Raw genomic sequence first — 27,512 nt, 5'->3', positions numbered from 1 at the left:
TACACGATTTATTTTTTTTGGTGAAGCGGTCTGTCTGAAAAGTATCAAGTGTGCAGAGGGGAGAAAACACAAACACAACAAGCAGGGTCCTTGGCCCTAATCAGTTGGGGGGGGGCAGGAGGGCCCACCAGGCTCCAGGCCCGCTAGAAGGAAGGTCAGGACCAGGGAGGATTAGGCCCAGTCTCGGGTTTATTGCTGTACTTGAACAAAGCACCGGGGGCTGCCTAAACTGGGGCAAGAGAGAGGTAATTAATAGAGGGGCTGCAGAAGTAAAGAAAGGCTGGTGTGGCTGCCGCCTGGGTGGGTGAAGGAAGTGTTCTCCATGAGAATAACCAGCCGGTGCAAACATTATGCAGAACGACTTTATTTCACCAAAACAAAACAAAAAAGTTCACATTCAGCCTCTCATGCTGAGCTGATAAGCAACTTGCAAACTTTGGATGGAATCTGGAACCAGTGGGAGGTGTCAGCCTGCAGTTTACAAAGGGCAATGGGAAGCCTTTCCGGGTACTTCTCCGTTCCTACCATTGTGATTCAACCTGCTTCAGCTACTCCCTCGGGTGGCCCTTCTGACCTCCCCACCTGAGCCCAAGGTGAGATCACTCAGAATGGGCAGTATTCAGCAATGCCATTTCTGGTAAACTGGACCTCAGGCTCTGGAGTGTCCTAGGAAGAAGGCAGCCTACACAGTACAGCGCGCATACCGTATGTGCAAATGTCAGTGCAAATGTGACGGGCGGCTCGCATTCTGTAGCCTTTACTGGATTATATTCTGGATTTCCCAACCGGATGTACCCCGTTTTCCAAGACATTCCTGATTTCAAGAGCTCTGGGCCCTGTATCTTAATCGGGCAGGATTCTCGACCTGCGGTCATGGGTATTGTGTAATTGTGCGTATTGTGTCCCACGCCTTAGCGGCCGAGCTGCCGGGATGGGAGGAAATGGCTTGGGGGTGAGGCCCGCACCCAGTGGTACCCACTGGTCCTCTGTCCACTGTGTCTAGTCTGACAGCCATCCTCCTCGCAGTCCTCATCTCAGCCAGGGCCTGTCCCTACCTCCCCCTATCAGGAATCTAGGGGAGTTGGGGGATAAAACATCCCTTTAGGAACCATCCAGGTAGGACGCAGGGCAGGAAGCTTGTCTGGGGAAGAGGCAGGACTGGGTCCTCCCTCAGGGGTCCCCGTAGGCAGGCCAAGCAGGAGCGACCTCCCCGCTGGGGGCCCGGGCCAGGCGCGCCGGCTCCTGGGGGACTGCGCCCGCCTCTCCCCCAGGCGCGGGCTGCACGCCGGCCGCCATCTTAGCCCGGGCGGCGCGGGCGGCGCTGCCCCCGGCGGTGGGACCGCAGAGCCGCAGGCCGGACCGAGGCGGCCGCGCGGGCGTTCCCGGGGAGCCGCGCCCGCTCCCTCCGGAGGCCCCTCCGCGCAGCGGGTCAAGGCTGACCCCTGGCCCGGGGCGGCCGCTCCTGGTTAAAGCGCGGCCTGTAGTCGCCCCTGGCCGCCACGCCAGAGCGGATTTTAATCCGGAGAAACGACCTCCGGTTGCCGGACTCCTGAATGGTCCACGCGTTATCACCTCTCCCGCGCCCAGCGGCCCGGCCGCGCATCTCGCAACTTGGGCTGCTGTCATCCCGGGGGGCGAGGCCTGCAGCACAGTCCCCGCCGTTCGAGGGGTCTCTAAGCCGCTTTCGGGGCAAGAGAGGATTTGAAAGTTACCTCTCTTTAAGGGATCTTGATTGGAGAAGACTGGCACTCTACTTGTCCTCTTTTTGACAGGCGTTTATGGAGAGCTTGCTAAGGGCAAGGCACTGGCTTAGTCCCTAGGGGAATCCAAAAGTACAAAAGTGAATTTTGTAAAAACGCACCCCTGGCCCTCAAGTAATTTACTATCTAGGTGGGAAGGCAGACTTGTAACTGACTCACTAAACACAAATAAAAGGCAACGTGAAATGAATGTAAACAAAAGGGCCTGAATCCCGCAGTAAATGGTCTGGGGAAGGGCCAATTAATTATTTTTAAAATAACCTTTACTTCTAAAAATGTAGAATCAGTTCTGGGAGGGGAAGGGAGGATAAAAATATGCTAACACTGAATAGTTCCAGGGTCCCAGGGAATAACAGTCATCACTTCTGAAAGGTTGATGTTTAGGGAAAATGGTGAAAGTTTATTTAAACGAAGCAAAATACCAAGATTCAGAAACTTAGGATTCATTTCTCAGCTCCTGACATAAGCTGAGCTGTAGAGATGCAATTTTCCATCCAAACACAATACCACCACCTCCTACCTCCCCCGCTTTGAAATCGGTAAAACTCCCACCACACTTCATAAAAAAGAAAGCGTTTTAGAAAATAAAACTAAATGGAAGATTAGAAACTTCTAAAAAAGGTTTCAGACTTAAAGAAAATGGGAATGAAAAAAGAAACACACAAAACAAAAAAGATCAGCCTGTTTGCAGATGGTCTCCAAGATGTGAACGCAGAAAACCGTCCCAAGATGATTTGTACAGAGGTTGGAGAGTGTGGGAAAATTAGTCATAGGTCAAAGAAAATTAAGCAAATAAAAAATGAGGCAATTATTAACTCCAGGAAAAAAAAAATCGTACAAGAAAGGAAATGCAATCACTGAAGCTCATCTGCCTCATCGATAAACAATCTATGTGTGGTCACAAAGTAAACACTGGATATGAATTTAATAAGAAAGTATGATATAGTTCTATTGTGAGAGTGGGGGAGGGGAAGTATGAGGCAGAGAACTAAAATCCTCCTCTATCGTACCAGGAGGTCAACAGATGATATTATTGTTATGGATTATTTCAGAGAAGGCCACATCTACATGTTACTTAGAAATATGATGGCATCTACCAGAAGAAACCAGCAGAACAAGAGAGGGAGGTGCTCCCAGGGGACTGCTTTTTTGTTCCAAGCCTTTACATATTATTTGGCTTCATAAACTTCGGGTAAATACTCCTTCATGAAAAATACAAATTAATTTGTTTTAATTAAAAACGCACACTGATTTAGAAGAATCAAACTCTGCGAACTCTCAGCCACAATGATGTAACTAATGTTCTTTGAAAGTATCTTCCTTCCGCATACCCAGCTCCAATTACCCAAAGTGTAGAAAGAAACAGGGAGGGAGGCGAATGGATTTGGAGCTCCTGGCCTGTACATTCCTAGTTATAAAGGAAGAGCAAATTTGCTGTTCTCGGGAGAGATGTCATCTCTGGCTTTACTGTGAAAATACCTTCCCCAATATTAATGCAATTCCACACACCCATACCGTCCACTATAGAAATGAACAAGAGTAAGCTTTACAGGGCTAATTTAGAAGGCTTCCAAAGGCTTCCCCTAGGAGCCTACTGCCGACACCAGAAAAATCCCTCTTTGGAGTTAACTTTGACTAGGAATTGCCCTCTGGACTATCCTCCACTTTTAAATGCAAATTGGCTTCGTCCATTACACGTTAGTGTGAATTTCAGTTCACAGGTGACCTGTTAGGATGTCCAACTCTATTGCACCACCTGTTAGGGTCTTACACTCAAATGCCTACACCCACTACACAAAGGCCTGCAGTTAACAACATCCCTGAAAGGCTTCACATTCAAAAACAAAGAAAACACCCCCCCCTCAAATCCCACCTTGCTGGCTAAACAAGACACATAGGTAGAGCGACACCCCTGTCTTTTTTTAAAAAAAACTCCAAATAAAGCCTAGGAGAGATCTAGTAATTCAGTAATTTATGAACACTGGACCCTGCAGATGAGAGGGGACAAAACAAAGAGCGAGTAACGGGCCTACTGCTCCAACCTGCTGGGTCAACACTGGCTTGATCTGCAGCCTAAGGCTGGCCCGCTCTGCTCCCAAGATGCCCTTTTGACCCCCCCGTCCTGCCCTGTGCCACCATGTCTTTTCTTCTTGATCAGAGAGAAAATCTGTTTCTCCTCTGCCCTGAGAGCAGAACTGCCACTAGCCTACTTGGTGACTTTGGGAGCACTGGAGAAAGGTGCCTCTGGGCCTGAATTCCAGTCCTCACTCCCCGTCTTGGCTGGGAACCTTAGTGCAGTGCACAAGCTACACAACCTGATGTGGTGACCCTGCTTGAGAAGCCAGCTTATTTCGGGGGCTACCCTGGAGGTTGCTCAGTTCTGACCCGCGAGGTTCCTGCTGCATCTGGGTTTCTTTGGTTTCCAGCACAGCAGACCTGGTTTTCAGCCCTACAGACCCTAATCACCTGAAGAGAGGCTGGGGTGAACCAGCTGCATCCTGGGAAGTGGCGGTGAGGTCGGGAAAGGGGCAGGTAGGTCCCAGTTCACCCAGGAGTTCTCCACTAACTCTGGGACTTCGACGTTCATAGAGATCTTTTAAAAACATGAACATCCTGCCCTAAAGCCTTGCTGAAAATGAAATCTTCATGAGCAAAGAGGAAAGCAGGCCAGAGGGTGCACATGTCTTTTGGAATTTCAAAAACGGGAAAATGATTAGATTTCAGATTTAGGGAAGGTGTGTCACATTAAGGGAGCCAGAGAAAATCATAACTGCCAATTCCGAAGCAAAGCAAAGTCGTGTTTTTCCACTACGTTGCTATCTCTGTCTCCTAGTCAAGCCACAATGAAATAGATCAAATAGCAGATCAAAGGCAGAGGCAAATACAATTATGTTGCCTGTGAAACCCCTAGCATGAAATTAGAAGTCAAACTCTCCATTCAGGGGTTAGAGACAAGGATAATGGGAACCCGAGGCCCTAGAGATGTACCCAGCTCTTTGCAGTCACAACACTACCCGTGCTGGATACTTAAAACCACACCTGGGGGTAGGGGATGAACAGTAAGTATTAGAGTAATTTATTATTAGAGTAATGTATTATTTTTTCCACACTTTAGCAAATGCACTGACTACATTTCCAGCTCTGTACCACAGAAAGATATCTGTATGTTGAAAAAAAAAAAAAAAGGTGATTTGCAAGCAAATCGTGAAACTAATGTTGCCTGAAGCGATGAAGGGTTACCACAGATCCCCTCAAGATGGCGGGTGAAGGATGGTGGTGGCCAGATTCCCAGTCCTGTCCTTTACCTGCTTTCCCTTTCAACACTGAAGGGCCTAAAACCCAGCTGATTCCACCAACCAATTCTTCCTCAGTTCTTCCCACACTTCACAAGCTCACGGAGAGAGCTGTCCTTTGATATCGTCTATTTTTCATAAAACTCATATTTGCTTTACGGCTCTATTTCTTTTACCCTGGCCTAATTTTAGCTCTCTGTCTCCCCCTCACCCCCCATATAATTTATACAGCCTCTTGAGGGTACACGCTCCTATTATAACATAGACTATTCTGTTTAGAGCCAGTGCTAATTAGGCTTAGCTCTCAAGAGTGCCTGGCATGGCTTGCTTTCTTTTTTTTTTTCTTCTCAGTGGCCATAAGTTCTTTGACACTCCTCCCAGTGAGCAGTAAGGTCTATGTCCCTTCCCCTTGAATCTGAGTGGGCCTTTGCCTCATCGTAGGCAGCAGAATACAGTAGAAACGACACCACATGACTTCTGAGGGCGGGTTGGAAGAGGTGATGCTGGCATGCTTGTTTTTGGAGCCCTGAGCTGCTGCTAGGTAACTTCAAGTCCTACTACCCTTAAGCCACCATACTATGAGGAAGCCCAAGTCACACAGAGAGCCCTGTGCCTGTGCTGCAGAACGCAGCTGAGGTCTCAACCGGCGGCTGGAAAGGTGGGTGCGGCAGCATCCAGATGGTTCCAGCTCCCAGAATTGCCACCAAATTCTGGACCCACTGAGTCCCCAAGCAGAATTCAATTGCTTCTGCACTAGCTCCCTTGCAGCTGATGAGCTCTGACCCTCACTTGCCACAGTCAGTAGGGGAGGTCAGTTTTATAACATGTTGTGAAATCCATAGAAGAAGGCGAGCAGATTAAGAACAGAAGTGTGGAGAACGGGACATATTTCAGCACAGCCCAAATCCTCCACCTCGGATGACACAACGCCTTGTTGTTTATGGAATCCCTGGAGGACAGACGGTGACCTGTCTCCTTCTCAAATCTGATCTCGCATTTCCCCTAAAGGATCTGGCTGAAAGGACCCCATTTGTTGTTCCCTCCTGACCTACGCTGGCTGTACAAGGGAGCCAGTTCACGGGGCAGGAGAGAGGGACGGAACATTTCCACCGGGCTAGCTTTGCTTTCCCATCTTTCCTCCTCCCTCCCCTCCCCACGTTTTCCTTGCCTCTTCTTGAAGGTTCTCATGTTGGGGAGGGGGTGGGATGGAATACAGAAGAGAGATCAGCTTACTTCATTTTCTTCCCAATTCCTCCAAAACCCCACATCTTCTCATTCCCTGGCACCCAACTACCCCATTTGTGTCACAGTCCAGACAAATACGTTTCCATTCATGATACTCAGAGTCACATTTGCTTGGCCACACCTACAGAATCACCCAGCAGCACCCCTGGCCTCTCCCTCCCCCTTCCCCCTCTTTCTCCTCCCCTGAGGCAGGTACTCACAGGCCCCTGCTGCCCAGGCAGCCCACCGACCCTAACTTACAGCCTGCCCTCCTGGGGAAATGCTGAGCTCAGGGGAGACCTGGGGAGGGGCTGCAAGACATCTGGAATGTGGAAGACTGCGGAGGGGAAGATGGAGGGGCCAGGTCCTAATCCCCCATCCCCCAACACACACACCCAATAAGCACAGTAGCCAGGGAGCAGGAGAAAAGAACAAGTTGCCTGCAATGTGGAGAAAAATAGGCCGAATTTTGCGTGGGGTGGGGAGGTGAGAGGTGAGGAGCTACTGAACAGGCCAAATGGGCCAAGCCGCAAAGAGAAGTAGGCAATGCCCGCCCCCGCCCCCCGTCCTGCCAAATGCCAAGGGGTGAACTCGTCAAAGATAAAATACAGCCATGAAACAGGAGCAGAGGTCAATCCCAAGGGACGACTCTCCCCCAGACCACAGGAAGCCAGCACCAACTGGGATTATATGCCAGCCACTCATCTCAGGTGGCCTGGCCCTCAGGGCACAAGCAGGGCTCAGCCACAAGAAGCCCTGCAGAGGAGCACCCAACCCAAGGGCCTGGGACCTACCCCTTCCCCAGAGCCTGAGTCCAAAGGCTGACACGGCTCCCCGAGCTCACAGCTTTGGGGCTGCCTGCCTGCCAGACAGTGGGGTCCTGCAGTTCCAATTCACAGGGCTACCGCAGCACACATTTTAGAAACAATTCTCTCTGCTGACCCAAATCCCAGACCAGTGAGATCTGTGCCCAGCTAGGACCTTTCTTCCTATGCTTCAAACAATATCAGCCCCAACCCTTCCTCAGTCCTTCAAGAACAAGGGTACAACATTTATTAAAACCTTATTATTATTATTATTATTGATGAAAACCTTATTATTGCTTCACATGCAATTACTTCACCAAATCTTTCCCCAATCTGGTGATGTGGGCATTCTCGTGCCCATTTCACAGATAAGGAAACTGAGGCTCAAAAAGGTTATATAACCGCTGGGGGCAGAGCTCCCATCTTAAGCCCAGATGTGTCTTGCTCCAGAGCTTTCCACCACACCTGTGATCTCCCAAACATTTTGATCACGTGTTTTGTGCCAACCTGTGCCAGGCTTGCAAAGATAAATAAGACAGTTTCTGCCTTGGGGAGTTTGAAGTCTAGTGGGGGAGACAGAAACACTGCAATACAGTAGGATGGGGGCTCTGAATGCAGGGTGGTCCAAGTACCTGGAGCCCTTCTGAATATCTTGATCTGATCATCATCACCCTTTCACTTCACTTCTACTTTCTTAGCCGCCGACCCCCCCCCCCCCCCGGTTTCTTCTCACAAGGCCGCTCTTATCCTTCCTTAAGCACTAGCTGCTGGCTTCTCTTCTATGCCTGTTTCTTTTCTCCTATCAACGGAGTCTGTACTCACACACCTGGCAGGGATCCTGGCACCCTACTTGCCTGGAAAGGCTGCCTTGGTTGGGTAGATGTTCTTGGCTTCTGGGGCCCCTCTGGGAGGAGCGAGACCCTGTCTGCAACCCCAGGCTTCCTCAGGTGAGACATGGGCACAGGGGCCTGGACACTGGTAGGCCCTAGCAAGGCTTTTATTGAAGCCTGTTAAAGGGCTTTGGGCTTCCTCTGATGAAAGGCGCTTAAGTGCATCTGGTTTTGATTACAGGGGAGGAGAAAGCCAGGCGGTCTCTCGGGGGTTGGACCAGTCATCTGGCTCTGCCTTCCTCCGGGCAGAGCAGGCTGCTGGTGAGGCCAGGTGTGGGGGGCAGAGCAGGAAGCAGAGCTGGTACAAACCCCTCTAACTCTCGGAGGCTTCTGACCCCAGCCCCTGGCTCTGCCAGGCGGGACTCCCAGAAACAGCATGGTGGCTCAGAGATGTCAGGCTCCTTTGATAACATCAAGTTTAGAGTGGCTGCTGGCCACCCCTGACCAACAGCTCTTCACTGATTTCCACCCCCTCGTCTCCAAAATAGCCTCGTAAGAACCCCTGACCCTCCAACAACCTTGCCGGCTGCTCCCTCAGACGAAGTTAAAATAGGCTTCTGCCTCAAGGGTTTCCGCAAGTGACGAAAACTAAGGAAATGCAGACTTTTAAAAGTTAAAAAAAAAAAACCTTAATGTTTTCTTTCTCCTTTTCAACTAGCCGGGTATCATTCCCCATAAAACAGACATCGTTAAGGATTCCACTTCACTGTAGCTGACAACTACGCTGAATTAAAGGAAGAGATTAGTATTATTTTAAAATAAGGTGGCTGTCCTGGACCATCAGCAGGCAGTCCCAAAGCCACTCTCTGCCCCGCACCTGTCCCTGCGCGGGCCTCCACGTGGGCGCAAAAAGCTCTTGGGGGATCGGATGGGTTAAACACAGTATGCGGTTCTAGAAACGAAAATGCATTTTCTTATTCCCGCCCTGATTTAATTCTGCTGCGTGTTATTATTGTCAAGTCTTTTCGCACCACCGTTTCTAAAAAGAAAACCCGTGGGTCTGCGCGGCCCTTCGCCGCCTGCTCGGCTTTTATTGTGCACGCAGCCTGGTCTGTCTGCGTGGATCCAGCACGTCGTGACCGCCTCGCAGGCGCGCACGGACACCCTCGGATTGGCATTTCGATAAGCTGGGCGCATTGTCTCAGTGGCGACACACACACACTCACGCACACACATAATAAAGGGCTTACAGACCCTGGCCAACCCTCCTCGCAACCCATAATTAGAGATGACCTTTGCGAAAAGCAATTAAAATATGGTAATGATCGATGCGCTCGCCCCTTTTCAAATAAGAAAATACACAGGTGTTGGCTTCGGGAGGCTCCACCTGGCCCGGCCAGGAGGCCTCCTCCAGCTTATGAATGAACTCTTTCTCCCGGGAAGCTTTGACTCCCCGCTACCTACGCGAGCGCTGGCTCCCCTCCTCCCCTCCCCTCCCCTCCCCTCCCTTCCCCCACCAGTGCTCAGGCAGCTTGGAGCTCGCATGCGGCGGCAGGGCTTTGTCATCGGAACGCACACACAGACACGCACACGCGCGCACCCGGCCACCACGGGACCGCGGCAGCCGCTGCGCCGTGTGCTTCTTCGTTGCGCTCCCCTCCCCGCCCCCTCTTTTTAAGAGCTGCTCCAAATCCTTTCTTCCGTCTTTTATGTGTGCGGTCCTTTTAATCGAGGAGCTCGGGAAGCATTTTAGAGGGGGCTCCCGCGGGGCGCAAGACCGCAGGACTCAGGACGCGCGCGGAGAGGACGCGTGGGCAGCTGGGCTTTGTTCTGCCCCTTGCCGGCGTCCCGAGGGCGGAAAAGCCTCTGCCGCGCTGGGGCCCACCGTTGAATCGGCGGGCTAAGCACTTAGCACTTCCCCACCCCCACCAAAATTGGAACGTGAAATCCCCTCCGGAGTTCACTCCAGACTTGGTCCGGGTGGGGCATATCGCATTGGGGAGGGTCTCCTGGTCCACAAGTGGCTCTCCCCATATAGACAAATGTGCAGTGTCATTATGGTGGTTCCTGTTGCTCGAGGCCCCGGGGGTGCTCCCGCGGCGCGCGCGCACCCCACGTCTACACGGCCGGGAGAGCGAGAGGGGGGCCCAGGGGCTGAGACTCGCCAGGACGCTGCCTGGAGGAGACGCCGTGTCGGGCTCTCCCGCACCTCCCGGCTGCCTTCCGGGACCGCGAGCACAGAGCCAGGGCGGCCTCTCGCCTTTCATTACCGGGCCTACGAAAGCAGCAGCCCAGGCAAATATGTAGCTATTAAAATTAATCGCCCTGCGTTGTCAGCTGAACATAATGCAAATTATTTATGGGCTGTCTGCGCAATATTTATCATCGTGCAGGCTCCGGGCGCTTCGTGCCTCCCGGCCTCCCCCGCCCGCTCAGGCCCGCGCAGGGCGAAGCTGCGCGCAGGCTGCGGCGGCCAGAGGGCTCTGGGCACCCAAATGGGGTTCCGAGGGCGAGGCCGCGCACCAGGCTGCCTTCCAGGCCAAGAGACTGACTTTGGTTTCTGACACTCATTCCACATTTGTTGAAGGCCTACTACGTGCAAAATCAAGAGGTCTGCAAAATTAGGGGGGAGTGAAAAAAAAATTGGAGAAACTGGAACAAAGAGACAAGCTAGGGCCGGAGGGGCGATGCAGGCGGTCTTCTCGGTTGCCCAAGTGAATTTTCTGAGACCCAAGTCTGTCCTGCAACTCGGGAAACCCACGTTTGCCGAAGCTGGATTCGCACTCAGGGAAACCGAGAGCATCGGAGGTGCCCGACAGATTCGAGTACAACGCTGTCGACTGGAACAGGAATTTGGTGTCCTTCGAGCCTCAAAACTTGTTTGCAGATCGCAGATAACACATTAACTGCTAATTGTCGAAATCGGCCAACCATTTAGTTTATCACTGCTGGGGGCCCCTTGGTATTCGCTGCACTTTTTATATGTAAAAACAGCCTTGGTACCTCCTAAACTGCTTTTGTGTGGCTTTTGTTTCTCTTTCAAATACGGTGTTTTAAAAAACAGCAGCAACACGCCACCCCACCCCCTCTCCAACCAAGCCTTCTCGTTTCAAAAAAAAAAGAAAGAAAAAAAAAAAAAAAACCCAGGAGAAGAAATAATCTATAGGACAATCCCCCCCTACCGGTCGGCGCTGGCGTTAGGGCTTTTTACGCAGATCTAGTCGCCCTGGCCTGCAGAGGTAAACAGGCTTTCTGCACCGTTGCTAATTGAATCACGAGGGGAAGAACGGCGGCTGCGGGCGGGGGAGGCCTAGGGATCCGGGCCGGGTGCCAGGGAAGGGAGGGCGCAGCACGAGGGGCGTTGGGGTGGTGGCGAGTAGACCCTGCCCGGAGGCCTCGGGGCCTGGCCGGGGAGAGAAAGGTCGGTGGGCGGTCCAGCCAGAGGCCCCCGCTTGCAGTCTGCGAGGCTGAGCGAATGCGCAGCCTAGGCCTCTATCCCCAGCGCGCCTGGGCGCCACCTGGGGCCGGTCACGCTGCGTGAGTCCATCTGCGGGGAAGGAGGTCACCTGGCGCCCCCTCCCACGCACAGTTTTAGCAGTTCTGGGCCTTCAGGGCGCAGAGGCAGGCCTAGGTCTTTCTTACGTTCATTTTAAGCAAATGATTGCCCTTCGTCACTGTCCCCACCCTAAACGCCAGTCACCTCGCCCCAAACCGATCGCGCCCGAGTCAGGGCCTCCTTCCGGGGTTCTGGGGGGTAGCGTGGCTATCTATAGCATCTGCTCTCCAGACTAAGAGAGGATACGGGAGCCACAGAGCTACTTAGAATTTACATTCTTCATCCAGTTTTCTTCTCCTTAAAATGTGATTTGACCCAATTTAGAGGTCTTTTTTTCTTTCCATTTAACCCCACTTTTGACAGGGATTTTTCTTAGAGCATTCCAAAGATTCTCCCATTACCTCAGAAACTTAATTTGAAGTGATGTAAATGAAAAGGATGTTCAAAATCTTAAACAGCTTTTGGATTCCCTTTGTACATTCCTGCATGGATTTGAGGAAGAGCTGGTTTTTACTTTGTTTTGTTTTTTAATCAGCAAATCACTGTGTTTTCTAGAGTAAGAGACACTGAACATTAGTCACAGTGATGTGCAGGGGGGTCAGGCCCCGTTTACAAAGTGCTTGAAGACTTTGGTTCTCAGAATCCCACCTGAGAGGGACAGGATGAGTGTTACTGTTCCCATTTACAGATAAGGAGACAGACTCCCCCCCGCCAAGTTTCAGGAATCTAGTCTTCCTCATTGAACTGCGGCCAGAAGCCTTCTGAAACCTGCCAGCTCCTGCCTGCATCTACCCTCCTCCAGGTCAATGTCATATAGCAAATCCTGCATCCTTTTCTGAGATGTGTCTACTGAGACCCCAGCCCCCCTCTGGGTTGAAGCAACCCCGACGGCTCACATTTTAGGCATCTCTTTCCACAGCCTGCAAACCGCACGGGATAGTCTCTTACAACCGTCTGTTTACTCACTTCCCTCCACCGGGTCAATTCCGATTCCAGGCCCGGGAGGACAATTTTAAAGTGTTTCTGCAGACAGACCCTCTGGCCGCGCCGGAAGTGTTTTATGGACCTGTGAGCCGAGTTAATCCCAGGAGGGGCGGCAGGATTAGTCCCTGGTGTGGGTGGGGGATTCCTGTATTAAACTTTAATCCCCATGGGAGAAGAGATGGGGGACGGGTGGCTATGGCAATGTGTGCCCCCCCATTAAACTCCCAGATTTGGGCCGAGGCGGATGGAAACTGAGGTATGTGGATACCTCGATCCTCGGCGAGGCGGGGTGCAAGGGGGGAGGGCGCCCCGCACAGACGCACCCTGGGAGACCAGTGAGGACATCGAGGGCGAGTGGAGAGCGCAGTAGTGTGCTTTTTTCCCCCCAGGTTTTATCCTTCCCTCCCTGGCAAGGAGGAGAGCCGCAACCCGGAGAGGGAGCCGGAAAGCAGCACTTAATCACCGGCGTCTCGCTGCTCGTCACGCGAAGATGGCAGCGGCTCCCCTGTGTTTCAAGGTTCCGGGAAAGGCGTGTGTTCTGCCTTAGGCGCGCTGGCTGCCGCGCTCCCTCCCTCGGCTCGGCAGCCGGCCGGGGTCTCGGAGCCTCTCTCAACGCCCGCAAGTGCGGGTAGGCCAGCCTACCGCCTGGCCAGCCTGTCCCTCCTCGGGCCCGGCGGTGGCTAGGGTAGCGGGGGCCCGTGGGTCTTCGCGGTCTAAAAGTAAAGGCTCGAGGATGTGAGATGGGGAGCTGATCGCCCAGCCGCCTCCGATCACAACAGCCCCCGCCCCAAGACACACAGAGCCGCACTCTGGCCCGGGCACGCTGGGCGTCAAGCTGCGGCCAATACAAGACATGCAGGGTAGACTCCCAGTAGCGGTGGCCCGAGACCCGGCCGGCCTTTGCGGAGAGGGTATTTGTCGCCACCGCCACCCACGCGTAGGCCCCACTGTGTAGCCTTCCCCTTTGACTCCCCGGGCCATCATGAAACACAGAGCGCACAGGTTCCCCCCCAGCCGCCGCCACTTCCGGGGAAGTTGGGGATCCCCAGGCCTGGCTGCACGTCCCAGGGGTGCCAGCATGTGCACGGACCCTGGGGAGGACCAGGGCAGCGCGGTCCCTCCACACCCGGATTCTTCCCCGGTGCAGCACACAACCGCCACGGGCTTCCGAAGCGCCGGAGAGGGGAGGAGGAAGGGAAGGCGGAGGCCCGGGAGGCGGGCTGCGCGCTTGAGACGTGTGTGTGTGTGTGTGTATGTGTGTGTGTGTGTGTGTGTGTGTGTACACGCGCAGGCGCGCGCGCCCGGAAAGGGGGACGAGTGTTTGGGGGAGGCAGGGTGAGTGTGAGCAACCCGGAACCAGCCGTCCCAATCGGGACTTGCCTAGCTGGCCTCTCCAGCCCCCGGCCGTGAGGCTGCGTGCCCAGGGCTGGCGGCTCAAGCGGAGGGGAGCCAGGAGGTGCGGAAGGCGTTGCCGGGCGTCCGGCCAGCTCCGCGAGAGGAGCCCGGCGGCGCGCCCGGAGCCCAGGGACCGGCGTGACCCAGCCGCCCCCGCAGGCGGTAGTTTAGCTCCGCCTCCCGGGACCACTGACTCTCGGCGATAAGGAGTTCCTCGGCAATCGGCTGTCCCCAGTGCCCAGTCACCTCCGGCGGACGTGACCGCCGGATGCTATGTGGCGAGGTGGGGCGAGGGGCCTTTGCACTGCCTTCCCTGGTCCCTTCTCCGCCGCGGAGCCACAGTAACGTGCAAAATAAGGGCCAAATGTCGGGCTTCCTCATCTCTTCCCATAACCCTTTGGAAGGTGGGGGGTCCAACACTCCCCCAAACAGCTCACCTTCACTACACAACACTGGGGAGGCAGCACAGCCCTACATTCCTCGGTCGGGGGGCGATCCTGGCCATAGCCCAAACTGTGCAACAAAGCCGCTTAACAGTTCTGGGCCTCGGTGTCCTTATCTGTAAAATGAGACCAGTAACGTGTCTAACTCACGGGGTTGTTTTCAGGATAAGAGTTAATACATAAAGTGCCTAGAACTCTGCCTGGCATACAGTGCTACAGTGTTTGTTGTTAGGGTTTGGTACTCTCTTACCAGGCTGAAGCAGGTGAAGGTGGGGTTTGCACAGGGTAGAAAGGGCACTGCTGCCCACAAAAGGCGGCAAAATGGGCTCCAACTGTCTCCACTAGATTTTCCCTTAAAGACCCTCGTGTGTGGTAGGGATGGAAGGGGGAACTTCGCTTTAATGGTGCTCATTTAGGCTGGATTAATGGGAAGCTCCTGCTAGGGCTCAGGCACAATTACCCACCCTCTCCCTGAGGCCTTGGGCGAACAGCACTGGTTTAGAGGACGTCCGGTAGACTCTTCCAGGACACCCTTTCTGATGGCTCAAGGCCACCTCCTATAAATCAGTTCTTAGAGGCGCTGGGCAAAAGCCACATCCTCTGGGGATGTAAGTTAGCCAGATTTTAACACTGGTCCAGAGCTGGCAGGCGGCAGGCCCTAGTCCCCGGGCTGCTGGTGAGTCTCATTTTAGAGACTCACAAACGCACCACTATTTACGTACACAGAACGGGTCAGATTTCTAATTTCAAAAAGCTTCCCATTTCCTTTGAAATGGGGTCTCCTGCGCGATGGGGCGGAGTTGGGGCAAAGAAGCGCCCCGAGGAGGCCTCGGCGCCACTCACTCCCCGCCTGGCCTCTCCCAGGTCGCTCATAATTCATTAGGTGGGACAGCCTTTTCCTTTTCAAAGACAACGCAAATGGCCTTTCCCTTACGTGGCTGCCGGCGTTCGCCTAATCACTGAAATGTGCTGGCGGTGCGCTCTCGCTCTCGCAGTTGATCCTTATCGGAACTGTGCGTGCCAGGCGGCCAGCCCCGCGAAAGACAAAGACGCGGGTGCCTCCGGGTTTGCTCCCGAAGCCTCAGGGTCACCTCCGGGGCTTCCCCTTCACAGCCTCTGGCTCCCAAGCCGCTGCCGGCCAGCCTCCGGAACAAACCCGCAGCCTTAAGTCAGAATTCCAGTTCTCGAGCGCCACCCGGAGCGTTCACTTTTCCCCTCCTCCGAGGCCGCGTGGTGCGCGAGTGAGAGTCCGAGGGCGGCGGGAGCAGACGTTTGGGGCCGGGGGCCGGGGGCGGGGACTCCCCGGCACCCAGCAGCACGAACGCAGGTTAAAGAAAAAGGCAAGAGAAAAACGTGGGCTTATAAAAGCCAAAGCCCAGGACCATCTAGTCTGAAGTACAAACAACCTCAGGAGGGAGTTTGCAAGGAGCAAGCAACCCCCATATAGAAACTACAACTAAACGAAATCCCCGTTTAGAGTTATAGTAAGAGTCCTCGAAGGTGGAGTGCAAAGGGGACCGCGGTTTCTTAGGACACACACGGGCTGTGCTAAGATACATCATGCTCAGCCCGGCACCTCCTGCACACACGTTTAACAGCAGGCAGAGAGCGGAGTTTCATCTACAGATCAACTAGTTCTCACAGTATTTATAACTGACTCAACGTTTACTTGATTTTTTAAAAAAAGATTTATCTTGCTTGAAAGATACATTAACAACCTGTATTTAGATGAGCTAAGTTCTCTCAGCTGTCTGCCCATGTCTGTCTGGTCTCTCTAAGAATCCACGTTTTCTAGCCCGGGAAGGGGCAGGCTCCTCCTTCGGCGGTTTCCTGGCTTGGCGCCCATCCTCCCCAAGCACCGGGAACGGAGACGGCCGCATTAATACTCGCGGGCAGCCTGTTCTGACCTATACTGTCATTTTTTCCATCGGTCAGAATCGGGCGGCGGGGGGGGGAGGTGTTCTCCTCCGAGGGGCTCTGCACGGATCATTGGGTTTTCCCCGGCGAACTTAACACGGAGGCAAAAGGGGCAGATGGAAACCAGGCCTCGGCTGGCCGGGCGCGCGTAAGCGCCGCACTCGGCAGCTCGACGCAAAGCCAGGGCTGGATTTTCGCAGCCTGGGCCCGGCGGCCTCCCCGCGCCGGCGCGATCCTCTCTCCCTCGGGCTGAGCAAACGTGCTCTTCAAATTCCGCCCTGGAGACAGCAGCTGTGCGGCGCGGGGGGGTGGGGGGGAATAACCCGCAACTTTTCCAACAGAAAGTGTATGCGCACAGGAGAGGTGAAGGCCCACCCGATTCTGTGCACGTACCGACACAGCATCTAATCAGTGTCACTGCCAGGAATACGCTTCCGCGGCGGGCGACACCCCGGCCCCCGCCAACCTGCAGGAGGGAGGGGGGGATGCAAATGGCGTCTCGCGTCGTCCCAGACTCTGCACAGCTCCCGCTGCCGAGACTCCGAGCAGACGTCGCAGCGGGCCAAGCGTCGCCACTCTGGGGACGCGAACAAGCTGGCGGCCCGCGCCTCTCTCCTGCTACCTGGTCGCGGGAAAACGAACTAGCACCGCTCCCCGGCCGAGGCCATTCCCCCGCCCCCACCGCCGGAAGAGCTGCCCTTCCCCGATGGGAGGGGGGCGGGAAACTTTGCGAGACGACTGTTCCGCGCCTTTCTCGCGTGGCGTCGGAGAGGAACTTGGGTGGGTTTCCCGTCCGAGGCCTGACCACACCCTCCCACTTTTCTAGGCCTCGGACCTGAACCTCGTGGACTACGGAGCGGAGGGGGACACTTCGGGCCACTCGGAGGGCGGCACCGAAGTCAGGCGTCCCCAAGGGCTCTGGCGGACGGCCAAGTTTGTGTTCTTTCCATCCCACGCCGGAGTAGCGCTCGCTACTTTGGGGAAACTTCAGACTCCTCAACCCCGGCCACGAGGCCACCCCTGTCTTTAAGGTAGGGCCAATGGTCTCTCTACAGCACCCTCTCCAGCTCTGCGGCCCCCGCACCGCTCCCACAGCCCCGGGGAGTCCCCACAGATGGCCCGCGCCTTCCCTCGCCCGCTCTTCCGGGGGAGGGGGAGGCGCGTGGGTCGTGTGCACCACGACTCCGGCCCGCATCCTCCGCGGAGCCACCTCCGCAACCTGCCCCGCCCGGAGTCGCCCTGCGGGATGCAGCCTTCCCCGCGCGTAATGGGGCACCCCTGGGACGCAGGCAAGGATGGCGGTTCCGGTCGTTCCGGGATTTGCGTGCAAGAAGACAACAAGGCCGGCGACTACAGGAGCGGCGCCTCCATTCTCGGGGTTGAGACGCCCGCGCAGTCTCCGCGTCGGTCCCGCTATCGCCACTCTTGCCTGGGGGGCCCGCTTCCGTACCCCGTGCCACCCCCCAGCAATCCCTCGTCCCGCCCTTGCGGCACCACGCGGAGCTCCGAGCACGCTGTCTCCCACCCCAGCCCCTCCATAACTCGCGCACCTCCCTCGCCCCGGGCTCGGGGCACTACTCGCTCTCAGCGCCCGGAGTACGCCGGTTCCACCCTCGGCTGCGAAAGCCGCCGCCCCGTGCCACCCCCGCCCGGCCCGGCCCTTGTCCCAGCCCTTGTCCCAGCCCGGCTCCCCCGCCAGCTGCGCCGCCACCGCCGCACGTGACCCGCCCCCGTCGCGGCTTCCGCCTATCTGCCTGTTCCGGAGCACAAACAATTTCTGCTCTGACGCGGGGTCTCTCGGGCCCCGGCGTCCTCTCCTCCTTGCCTCCCCCCCTTCCGGGTACGAGAACTCAAAACAACTCGCTGACCTTCGGGCCGACCAGCTCCAGCTTCCACCGACTCCGGCATTCTGTTCAAACCCGGCAGCGGCGGCTTCTAAGATTTCACTCCGCGCTGGGCTGGGGGGAGGGGGTGATTCCTCCGGGAGGGGGTGTCTCAGATCGAAAGAGCCACTTCACGCTCATTCCTCTCCTCCCAAGTGAGTTTTTAGACTGTCCAGAGGCCCTGGGGAAAGCCGCGCGCAAAGAAAGCCACCCCCCACTCCCACCCCAACACGCGGGCGCGCGCGCGCGCACACACACACACACACACACGCGCGCGCGCGCGCGCCGCCTTGACTGGTGCCTGACCTGATTTCCAGGGTCACGGCCCAGCGGCGGAGGGCCTGGACAGCCTCCGAAATACCACGGAGCGGTGGAGTGCGGCACGGATCAGAGCTGGGGTGGGGTGGAGGGATTGTGCTAAATAGTCATAGTAGCTCCCACTTCTGCGCTGTGCCGAGTACTTTACAAGCCCTTGAACTTTACGGATCAGGAAACTGAGGCGTAGAGAAAGGTCAGTTAATTGACTCTATCAGTCACCCAGCAAGCTAAATGACTTAGTAGGAGTAGGAATTTGAACCCAGGTGTCCCGGAGTCCGGGGTGGTTAAACATTATGCTAGTACTCACATTGGAATCAAAAGTACAGACCCATCTACAGAACTTAGTGTTCACTTGAGAGCTACATATTTTCCACGTTGCGTTGTGACTGGTACCCAGTAGGCCTTAATAAATAATGGTGAAATGAATGGGTGTCTGAATAAATGATTGACAGAATCACTGATGGCAAGTGATTTTAGAGAAAACAGCCCCAACCACTGCTCCTTCTAAGAGGACTGTTTTACCTTAATAAAATCTCTAGCTGTTTTGTGACTGTTTGCAGATAACAGGAAACTCTTATTCAAAAATATATTAACCTCCCACCCCTCCCCCCAGCCAATCAGCCTGGCAGCGTTTGAACTTGCTGGGGCACATACCCAAAGCAGCTTGTACTTGATCTCAGCCATTTTCCCTACCCTGTTCCTTCTCCGTAGGCTTCTGCTCAGGGTCAGGCAGCCTGGAGCTGCATTTGAAGTGATTCTGAACATATCCCAGGAAAAGAGTATACACCCACCAAACGTGGCTCATTGACTTCCCTTCCACAGGCTGGTGGTGGTGGTGTTGACGTGGGGGGAGCGTGACTTGCAGCTCAGTGGTTATCTTTTAATTCACAGACCACATAAGGAACACCATGATCCGTGCGTCTGTGCAGCGTGTTCCAGAGTCCCAGCCCTCACCAGCTGTGAGGTCACATCTCTTGGAAGGCAGTCATCTACCTCAACCAACAGCTCCGAGATGCTGGGCAGCGGGACCGTATCTGCCATTGGGAGAGCTGCCGCTGGTGCTCTGGGCTGTCCTACTCCTTCCGGTAGCCAAAGAGAGGATGCGAGTTTTAAAAATGCATATATTCAGGTAATCCATATTGTCATACGCCGTCTCCCCCCCCGCCCCCGTTTTCTAAACCTAACAAGTTGTTCCTTCTGTGTCACTAATTGGGCAGCCTGAAATGAGGACAAATTTCATTTCCGGTTACCTGAAAGTAAACTTTCTCCCTTCCAGTTTGATTCCTCCAACATCTGTTGAATGCCTCTGTGGTGTAAGTCACTATATTAGGCAGAACATGGAGGAGGAAAATGGCTAGCCTCTGTTTCTGATTAGTGATATAGTCTGTCCTCCCTCCTCTCTCTCTCTCTCTCTCTCTCTCTCTCTCTCTCTCTCTCTCTCGCCCGCCCTCCCTTCCTCCCTCCCTTCCTCCTTTGTCTTTCTCTCTTTCTGACAGTTGTCTATTTTGGCTCATGTTCCTATGATAATTACCCAAGAAATGAAAGCGTTTATTTTCTAAGTAACAACCCAATATTGATTAGAAGGCTGGGGTTTCAGCCGCCTCTTTTACAGTCTGGTCTGGAGGGACCAGCAGGACCCTGTGACCTCAGCTTGTGGCCAGCCCAGGTTGGAAACATCAAGGGATTTCCAAGGAGGCCACAGGCCTCAATCCTACTTGGTCAGATCGTAGCTGCACACACTCTTGCCGAAATTCACTTACCCCTCGTGCAGGGGGAACTGGTGACAAGTGATGCTGAACCAGAGGTTCAGGATGCTCATATGATTTATTATCTGTGTACAGCCTGGGGAGGAGAAAAGACTCATAGAAGTGTTCTAGGCTGGTCATTCTGCATGTGAGCATTTATTTATCTGCAAAGCTGCCGAATGTCCCTGCAGGAAGTCGCGGGCGCAGCAACCCCTGACTGCACAGACAAAAGTCTCCCCTTTACACAGGGCTGCTTTTATTGTTTCCAACAGCTTTGTGCTTTCCCTGGGGGAAGAGGAGAGTCACAGAGCGAGTTTTCTTCCTCTTTTCTCACGCTGCAGAGGAAGTGATGTTGTGGAAACAGGGGCATTAACTTGGCCTGCAAACCACATCAGAGCCAGAGTTGGGAAAAGCTCGGAGCAGGGTGGCATTCCTATGGCTTTCGTCCTCCGGGTCCCCAAAAACCCAGCCTGGGTCTGAGCATGGGGATGGCGGGCGCTCACAGGTGGCACAGAGCAAGAGAAGTCGTACTTGGGAATCATTCCATGGGTACAAGGGGCTCCCTGGGGACGGGTGCTCCTGAACCATTAGGAGTCAAGCCCCCAAATGACTCCTGGGGCAGCTTCATTCATTCTTCTTTCATCTATTGGAACACACTTAGGGATTAGGCACTTGGTGCCCAGCACTGTGCTGGCCCAGGGTGTGCAATGGTAAGCGACAGAGACACAGTCCCTGCGTCACGGAGCTTACATTCTACTTCGCTTGGCACGCGCAAGGTACCGGATGTGGTCCCGACCGTCGAATCCTGTAGGTCCTACCTCCTTAACGTCTATCCTGGGCTCTTCCTCATCCGACCATCCTTAATTCAGACCCTTGAGGACTCCTCGTGGAACAATGGAACCCACCCTCCCCAAACTCGCCTCCTCCATCTGAATCGTTCAAGCAGCAAGAAGGGGAGAGACAAGGGGAGATAAGGACACCCCCATCCAGCTGAGTCAGCCTCCTTTCTAAAGATTTCTCAGAAGTCCCACCTAATGATTTCTACTTATGTCTCATTGGCCACTTCTTGCTGCAGGGGAGGCCGAGGAATGGTACCTTTTAGCTTGAGGCCATTGCTGCCTCAGGTTACTACGGAAGGGGGGATGGCTACTGGGGTGGCCAGCCAGCCACCTCTGCTCATATACTCACAGGGTATGTGACAGACAGTATGACATCACTTAGTAGGTGGTAGGAGAGAGTTTGAGAGGAACCTTTTGGGCTCTGTTCCCTGGTTCACATCCCAGTTCTGTGAGAGCCGCCCTCTGTCTCCTCCGTGGGGTTGGGATGCCAGCAGCCTCTATGTTGATGTAGGTGCAGGTGGAATCTGCCCCTAGCTGAGCCAGTTCTGTTCTTTTTTTTTTTTTTTTCCCCTGGAAATGGGGGATCAGGAGAGAGAAAGCTGGTCAGTCAGGGCAGGGCAGGCTGCATGGTTCCACCTCCCGCCCTGCACCCCGGCTCACCTTCCTGAGATGAGTCCTTGGATGCCAGCTCCCCACCTCCTTGTGACCCTGGCCCTGCTTGGCCTCCCACACACCACCCTGGCCTTGGGACTGCTACCACCCTTTGCCCCTGGGTACTAACTTTGGGAAGGTCAGGGTTGGGGAGCCTCACGGTGCCTTGGGGGTGGGGCAAGGTGGCAGCACTTTTGGCCGGACACATGGCAGGGTCCTCTCCTCCACGGAGGATCCAGGCACCGAATGTGTCCCAGCATGGAGGTTGTGATCCCTTGGAGCCCAGCGAGTACCTTGGGTGGAGGCAGTGGGCGTGCGGGGGAAGGGGAGAGTGAGGTCCCAGCCCCTGGCTGGGACCCTGCATTTTAGTTTTGTTCTGGGCCCCACAAATTATGTAGTCAGCCCTGTCTGACCGTGGGGCCATTGCGTTCAAGCCTGTGGATGCCAGGCCAGGGAAAGCCAGTCTGCAGAAAGGCAGAGAATAATAAAGAAATGCGGTAAAAAACAGAGTGCCTTCAGAAACAGGGCCCCAGAGAGGGCAAAGATTGGTTCCTGAAGGGCGTCCAGTGCCCGGCTCCTGCCCGCTGTGGGGACCTGCCTGTACTTCTGCTCCTGAGTTCTTCTCATCAGTTCCCTTCTGTTCCTTGTGCTACTATGAATGGTTTCCCCTGATTACCAGCTAAAAGTGCCCCAACCCAGACCAAAAAAAAAAAAAAAAGCTTGGTTTGCAGTTTATAGTGTTGGGTTTCAGTCCCAACTTTGCCGTTTAATTCGCTGTGTGATACTGGGCGAGTAGTTTTTTTAAAAAAATATATTTATTTATTTAGGCTGCACCAGGTCTTAGTTGTGGCACATAGGATCTTCATTGTGGCATGACTAGTTGCGGCATGCATGTGGGAACTAGTTCCCCCACCAGGGATCGAACCTGGGCCCCCTGCATTGGGAGCGCGGAGTCTTACCTGCTGGACCACTAGGGAAGTCCCTGGGCAGGTTAGTTATTCTCTCTGAGGCTTCGTTTCTTCAACCTTAAAAAAATGGCTGGACCTAATGGTACCAACGTTGTAAGTTGCTATAAGGATTATCTGTTTACACCCCTTCTTGTTAATAGAAGTATTTAAGACACAAAGGCATGTAGAGGATTTTGAATGAAACAACTTCCTTCTCTGACTGTTTTCTCAGTACTTCGATACTGCATACTTGAATCTGGTTAACTTAAGTGGTTAGAATAGGGTCAAACGAGATGGATGTCATAGGTTTTGAGCACTAGACAGGTTTGCTTAGCGTATTTCCATGACTAAAGACTAAACACATAAGGTAGATATTCCAGTTATCTATCGCTGCACAATGAACAACCCCCAAATGTGTGGTTCAAAATAACAACCATGTTACTGTATCTCATTATCTTGTGGGCCAGGAATTGGGACGGGACTAGGATGGGTGATTCTTCTGCTCCATGTGGGGTCAACTAGGGGCTCTCGGTGGCACTCTGGTGGTGGATGTGCTGGTCTGGAGGGTCCAAGTTGGCTTCATGCACAAGTATAGTGCTTTGGTGGGGATGACTCCAAGGCTGGGCTCAGCTGGGACTGTAGGATGTGGTTCCTATCTGTGGCCTCTCCAGCATGGTGGTCTTAGGATAGTGTCACTTTTTCCGTGGTTGCCCAAGTTCCAAAAGACCAAGATAGAATCTAGAAACTCTTTTCTGACCTAGCCTTGGACATCATGTGGTATCACTTCTGCGGATTCACCTCATTACAGGAGAGTTAGAAGCTCACCCAGATTCAAAAGCAGGAGACTACATGAGGGTGTGAATACCAGGATGCATGGGTCATGGGTGGGGGCATTTTTGGAGACTAGCTATCACAGTGGACCAACCACTTATATGTTTGTTCCCTTAGTCCTGGGGGGCAAAGTGCAAGGACATGGTTGGGAGAGCTCAGGTCCATCCCCAGTTCATCATCAGAAGTATTCTGGGAAATCCTCAGCAAGGGGCAGGAGATGGAAAGGCTCTTGGGAACATCAGCCTCTGCAGAGAGCTAATTCCATAGGCTCTGGATGTTAAATCCTAGTCCTGCTTCAAAACCAGCCTCTTGGGCTCTTGAACTTACAAAAAATAATCTCAGATTCCTATGAGGGAGTTATAATTGTCTCCATTTTCTATATGAGGAAACTTAATTAAATTGCCCAGAATCACAGCTAGAAAATGGTACAGCTGGAATTTGAAACCAGCTATATCTAATGCAAAAGCAGTAGGTCATTTTACAGTTTAAGTTACTTTCCCAGGGTCACCCAGAGAAATACAGAAATACAATTCAGTACCCATTCATGGTAAAAACGCTTAGCAGGATTAGAAGAGAATGGAAGTTCCTTCATCTGATAAGGAGTATGTACAAACAAAACTTACAACAAACACTGTATTTAATGGTAAAATATTAAAAGCTTCCCCCCTGAGATCAGGAACTAGACAGGATGATTGCTATCACTCTTTCTATTCATTATTATTCTGGAGGTCATAGCCAGTGCAATAAAGCAAGAAAAAGAAAGAAAAAGCATCCAGATTGGAAAGGAAGAAGTGAAACTCTCATTATTCTCAAATGACATGCTCGTGCACATAGAAAATCCAAAAGAACCTACAATCCAACTATTAGAATTAATAAGGGAGTTCATCAAGGTCACTGAATTTAATGTAGGGCTCTGGTGAGGAGTCAATGAGAAGTTTGTATCAGCTACTAAACCCTAACCTATTTAATCCTCACAACCACTTCTCTTTGGCCTGTGACCCTGGTGACACTTCCTTCTTGACATTCCCTTTACCTTGTCTTCCTTGATACAATCTTCCTTTGGGTCTCGTCCTCCTCTTCTGGTATCTGCTCCTACAACATCGGCCGTGCTCAGAGTTTGATCCACAAGCAGTGCTGTGGCAAGGACAGCTTCATCGTGTTCTCTGTGGGTGGCGTCTCCCATGGGTGTCCAACACTCTTATCATTTCTTCCCTGGACTCGCCCGCTGACCTAGTTCTTGGTTCTCCCACCTCAATTTTCCCCCCCCTTTTTTTTATTGTGGTAAAATACACATAATATAAAACCCACTATCTTAACCATTGTAAGTGTACCATTCAGTCGTGTTAAGTACATTCATGTTTCGAAACCATCACTACCATCCTCCTGCCTCCCTTTGTTTCCATCTGTCACACAGGCCCCAGTGGGAGGGGACCTTCCTCAAACACAAACTTGATCTTGCTGCCTTTTCCCTCTTTAAAATCTTTCAAGACCGGAGACACCTTGGTTAAGGATTTGGGGCCATAAGAGAGGTGATCCCAGGAAGCACAGTGAGGGAATGAGAATCAAGACAGGGAAGGGAGGAAGGCCAATATACGGTACGTTTGTGAGCAGGTTACCGATATGGGCAACTGGGGCTCAATTCTGCTGGTGCCTCTCTGAGATCCTGTGTAGCACACCCCTCAGCACTGCCCCGGTGAGGGGTGAGGAAGCTGGAGTATTTACCCACCAACTCCCATCCAGCTGGTAAACCAGCTTTCTGGGAGAACAAAGAAAGTCCCAATTTGTAGTGTTTGCCAGTGGCCACGATATAAATATTCCCAGTGTGGCTGATTGGAAGCTACCAATGTTTTAACACTTGGCTTGCAAATTTTCTGAATATGTAACAGTCAGGCTCTCAGGCTCTCCAGAGCTAGTACCACTGCTCCAGCACACCCCAGCTCTCATTCCGCATTAGCTGAGGGTTGTTTCTGGGAAGCTAAGCACTTAGGATCTGCTCGCCCATATGGTGGCCAGCTGAGCATGCTTCAGCGGCCTGAGAACTCCCTCTGATGGTTTCAGGAAGTCCTCATTGTGTTTGGGAAATCTTTTCAGGTGCCTTCCGGGTCGGGTGGAGGGACACGGGTGGGACACCAACAGAGCTTGCGGCTAGGTCTTCGCAGGGCCCCCCTGCTTGGAATGCCTGCTCCTTCTTAGCACACACCTCCGCCCCCCACCCCCGTAAGCTTCTGCTCGTCCTTCAGTACTCAGCTGTGGTGGCACCACCTCTGTGAAGCTCTCCCTGCGTTGCCACAAACTGTCCTTGCTCTCGTGACAGCCTGAAAGCACGCCCTTGGCTTGTTCATTGCTACCTGCCTTTGTTCCTCACTGTACCGTAAGATGCCAAGGCCAGGGATGTTGTCTATCAGTTTCTGTAACCGCAGTTGTTAGCCCAGGGCCCAGCACAAACTTAGCTACTTAATAAACAGACAACTCGCCCCACCCGACCCTGGCACGTAGTAATGATTGAGTCAAATGAACACTCTCCCCCCTCCCCCTCCACTATTTCTATATCCACTGCTCAATCAATCAGTTGGTCCCTACAGCTTTATCGCTTATTCCCATCCGTTTTCAAAGAGGACTTTAGGCAACAAGCAGGTGCTTCCTTTCCCGTGAAGGTGTGAGTGACCGTATTTTCTGAAGCAATGATCAGGACACGTGATCTGACACATGTTACGACACACGGTCTGACAATGGGACAGAACAGTTTAAATCACCACCGTCTCGGAAAATCTGGGCTGCGTGGCCCTGCGTCGAAAAGAGCCAGGAGCCATGGCTTCGTAATGCACGCCCAGAGCAGGCGGGAGTTCTGTTGTGAAGACCTCTGTGCTTTTAAGAGCGGCACGTGAAGATAGCGGAAGAGAGAGGTTGATTTCTGCGGCACTCTAGCTGGAGTGATCATAGGGACCAGGGAAAAATCTGTGGCAGAAACAAGCTCCCGTGAAGACCATATGCCGTAGTTCTAATCGATGGCTCTTAGAAGTAATTCCTCGACATTGCATTCATTTTTACTGCCTCCCCTTCAGGGGCAGGAAGAACAGGGTTGTTAGCCCGCGTTTATAGATGAGGGTATTTAGAAACAGAGAGGTTCAGTGGCTCAGCCCCAGTCACAGAGTGAATCAGAGACACCGCCAGCCTCGAATCCAGAATTCCGACTTGAGCTTCTGCGCCAAGATCCCTCGGGGCGCGTTTCCTCTCTAATTTGCATAAATCATCAACATTTTTTTCCAAGCTTGTGCTGAGAAAGCCCCTTTTCAAAGAGCGGAAACTCCCTTTGCCTTCTGTCGCCTTAGTTTTATTTTATGAACCAAATTCTTTTACTTCAACATGTAGACTTGCTATTTTCCCTTCCGTTGAGCCCTTTTCAAAAGAGGTCATGACCTTTGCTTATAGATGCAATGGAAACGGGTGAGCCTAAATGAAATAAAACAGACGATCCGGAGGCCATATAAAGTGTCATTTCAACTAATGTTCAAAATCCCATGCAGTTGATTGTAAGTCTTAGATCCTGGCAGGTTATCAGGAAGATAAGAATGGATAAATGGTGCTTCCAGTGTTTGGACCCCACTAGGTGTAAGATGAGCCTCCAACCTCGGGAGCAGATTCCTAGGATTAGAAATAAGAAACTGGACATACCAGGGCCGTGCAAGCTTTGAGAAATTTCAATTTGGAAATACGTAGGGAACCATACCTGAGACTGAAGGTAAGCCAACTTGGTCTTTTAATCACCAACCTAATGACATAATTACTCACAATCCTTTCACATATTTAGTTTCTGTTGTGACTACTCAACTCTGCCCTTGCAGCCAAAGCAACCACAGACGATATATAAGCAAATGGGTGTGGCTGGGTTCCAATAAAACTTTATTTATAAAAACAGGTAGTGGGCCAGATTTGGTGCACAGGCTGTACTTTGCACAGAATCTATAGCAGCACTGTCCAATAGAAATATAACGCAAGCCACATATGTATGGAGCTGCGGAGAAAGGCGGTGTCTCCCCAGTATCAATTCCCAGCCTGCAGTAGCATCAGCTCCCCTGTTGTAGGAGAAGGT

At 53.1% G+C, this 27,512-nt stretch overlaps 1 protein-coding gene and 1 long non-coding RNA gene across 2 annotated transcripts in view; one reads left to right on the top strand and one right to left on the bottom strand.

Annotated features, from left to right (window-relative positions):
- BCOR (BCL6 corepressor) overlaps window positions 1-18,152 on the bottom strand; it is a 115,831-nt gene extending 97,679 nt beyond the window's left edge. Inside the window, exon 1 of the mRNA XM_060292442.1 lies at window positions 18,077-18,152. The gene's annotated coding sequence lies outside the window, so the exon portion shown is untranslated. The remainder of the gene's footprint in view (window positions 1-18,076) is intronic.
- Window positions 16,713-27,512, top strand: part of LOC115841177 (uncharacterized) — a 74,751-nt gene continuing 63,951 nt past the window's right edge. The window contains exons 1-2 of the long non-coding RNA XR_009560716.1: window positions 16,713-17,239; window positions 19,301-19,538. This is a non-coding gene — a long non-coding RNA (uncharacterized lncRNA). The remainder of the gene's footprint in view (window positions 17,240-19,300; window positions 19,539-27,512) is intronic.

Source organism: Globicephala melas, chromosome X (genome assembly GCF_963455315.2).
Source record: "Globicephala melas chromosome X, mGloMel1.2, whole genome shotgun sequence".
Classification (NCBI taxonomy): domain Eukaryota; kingdom Metazoa; phylum Chordata; class Mammalia; order Artiodactyla; family Delphinidae; genus Globicephala; species Globicephala melas.
Note: the sequence above shows the minus strand (reverse complement) of the source record. Positions and strands in the feature narration are given on the sequence as shown.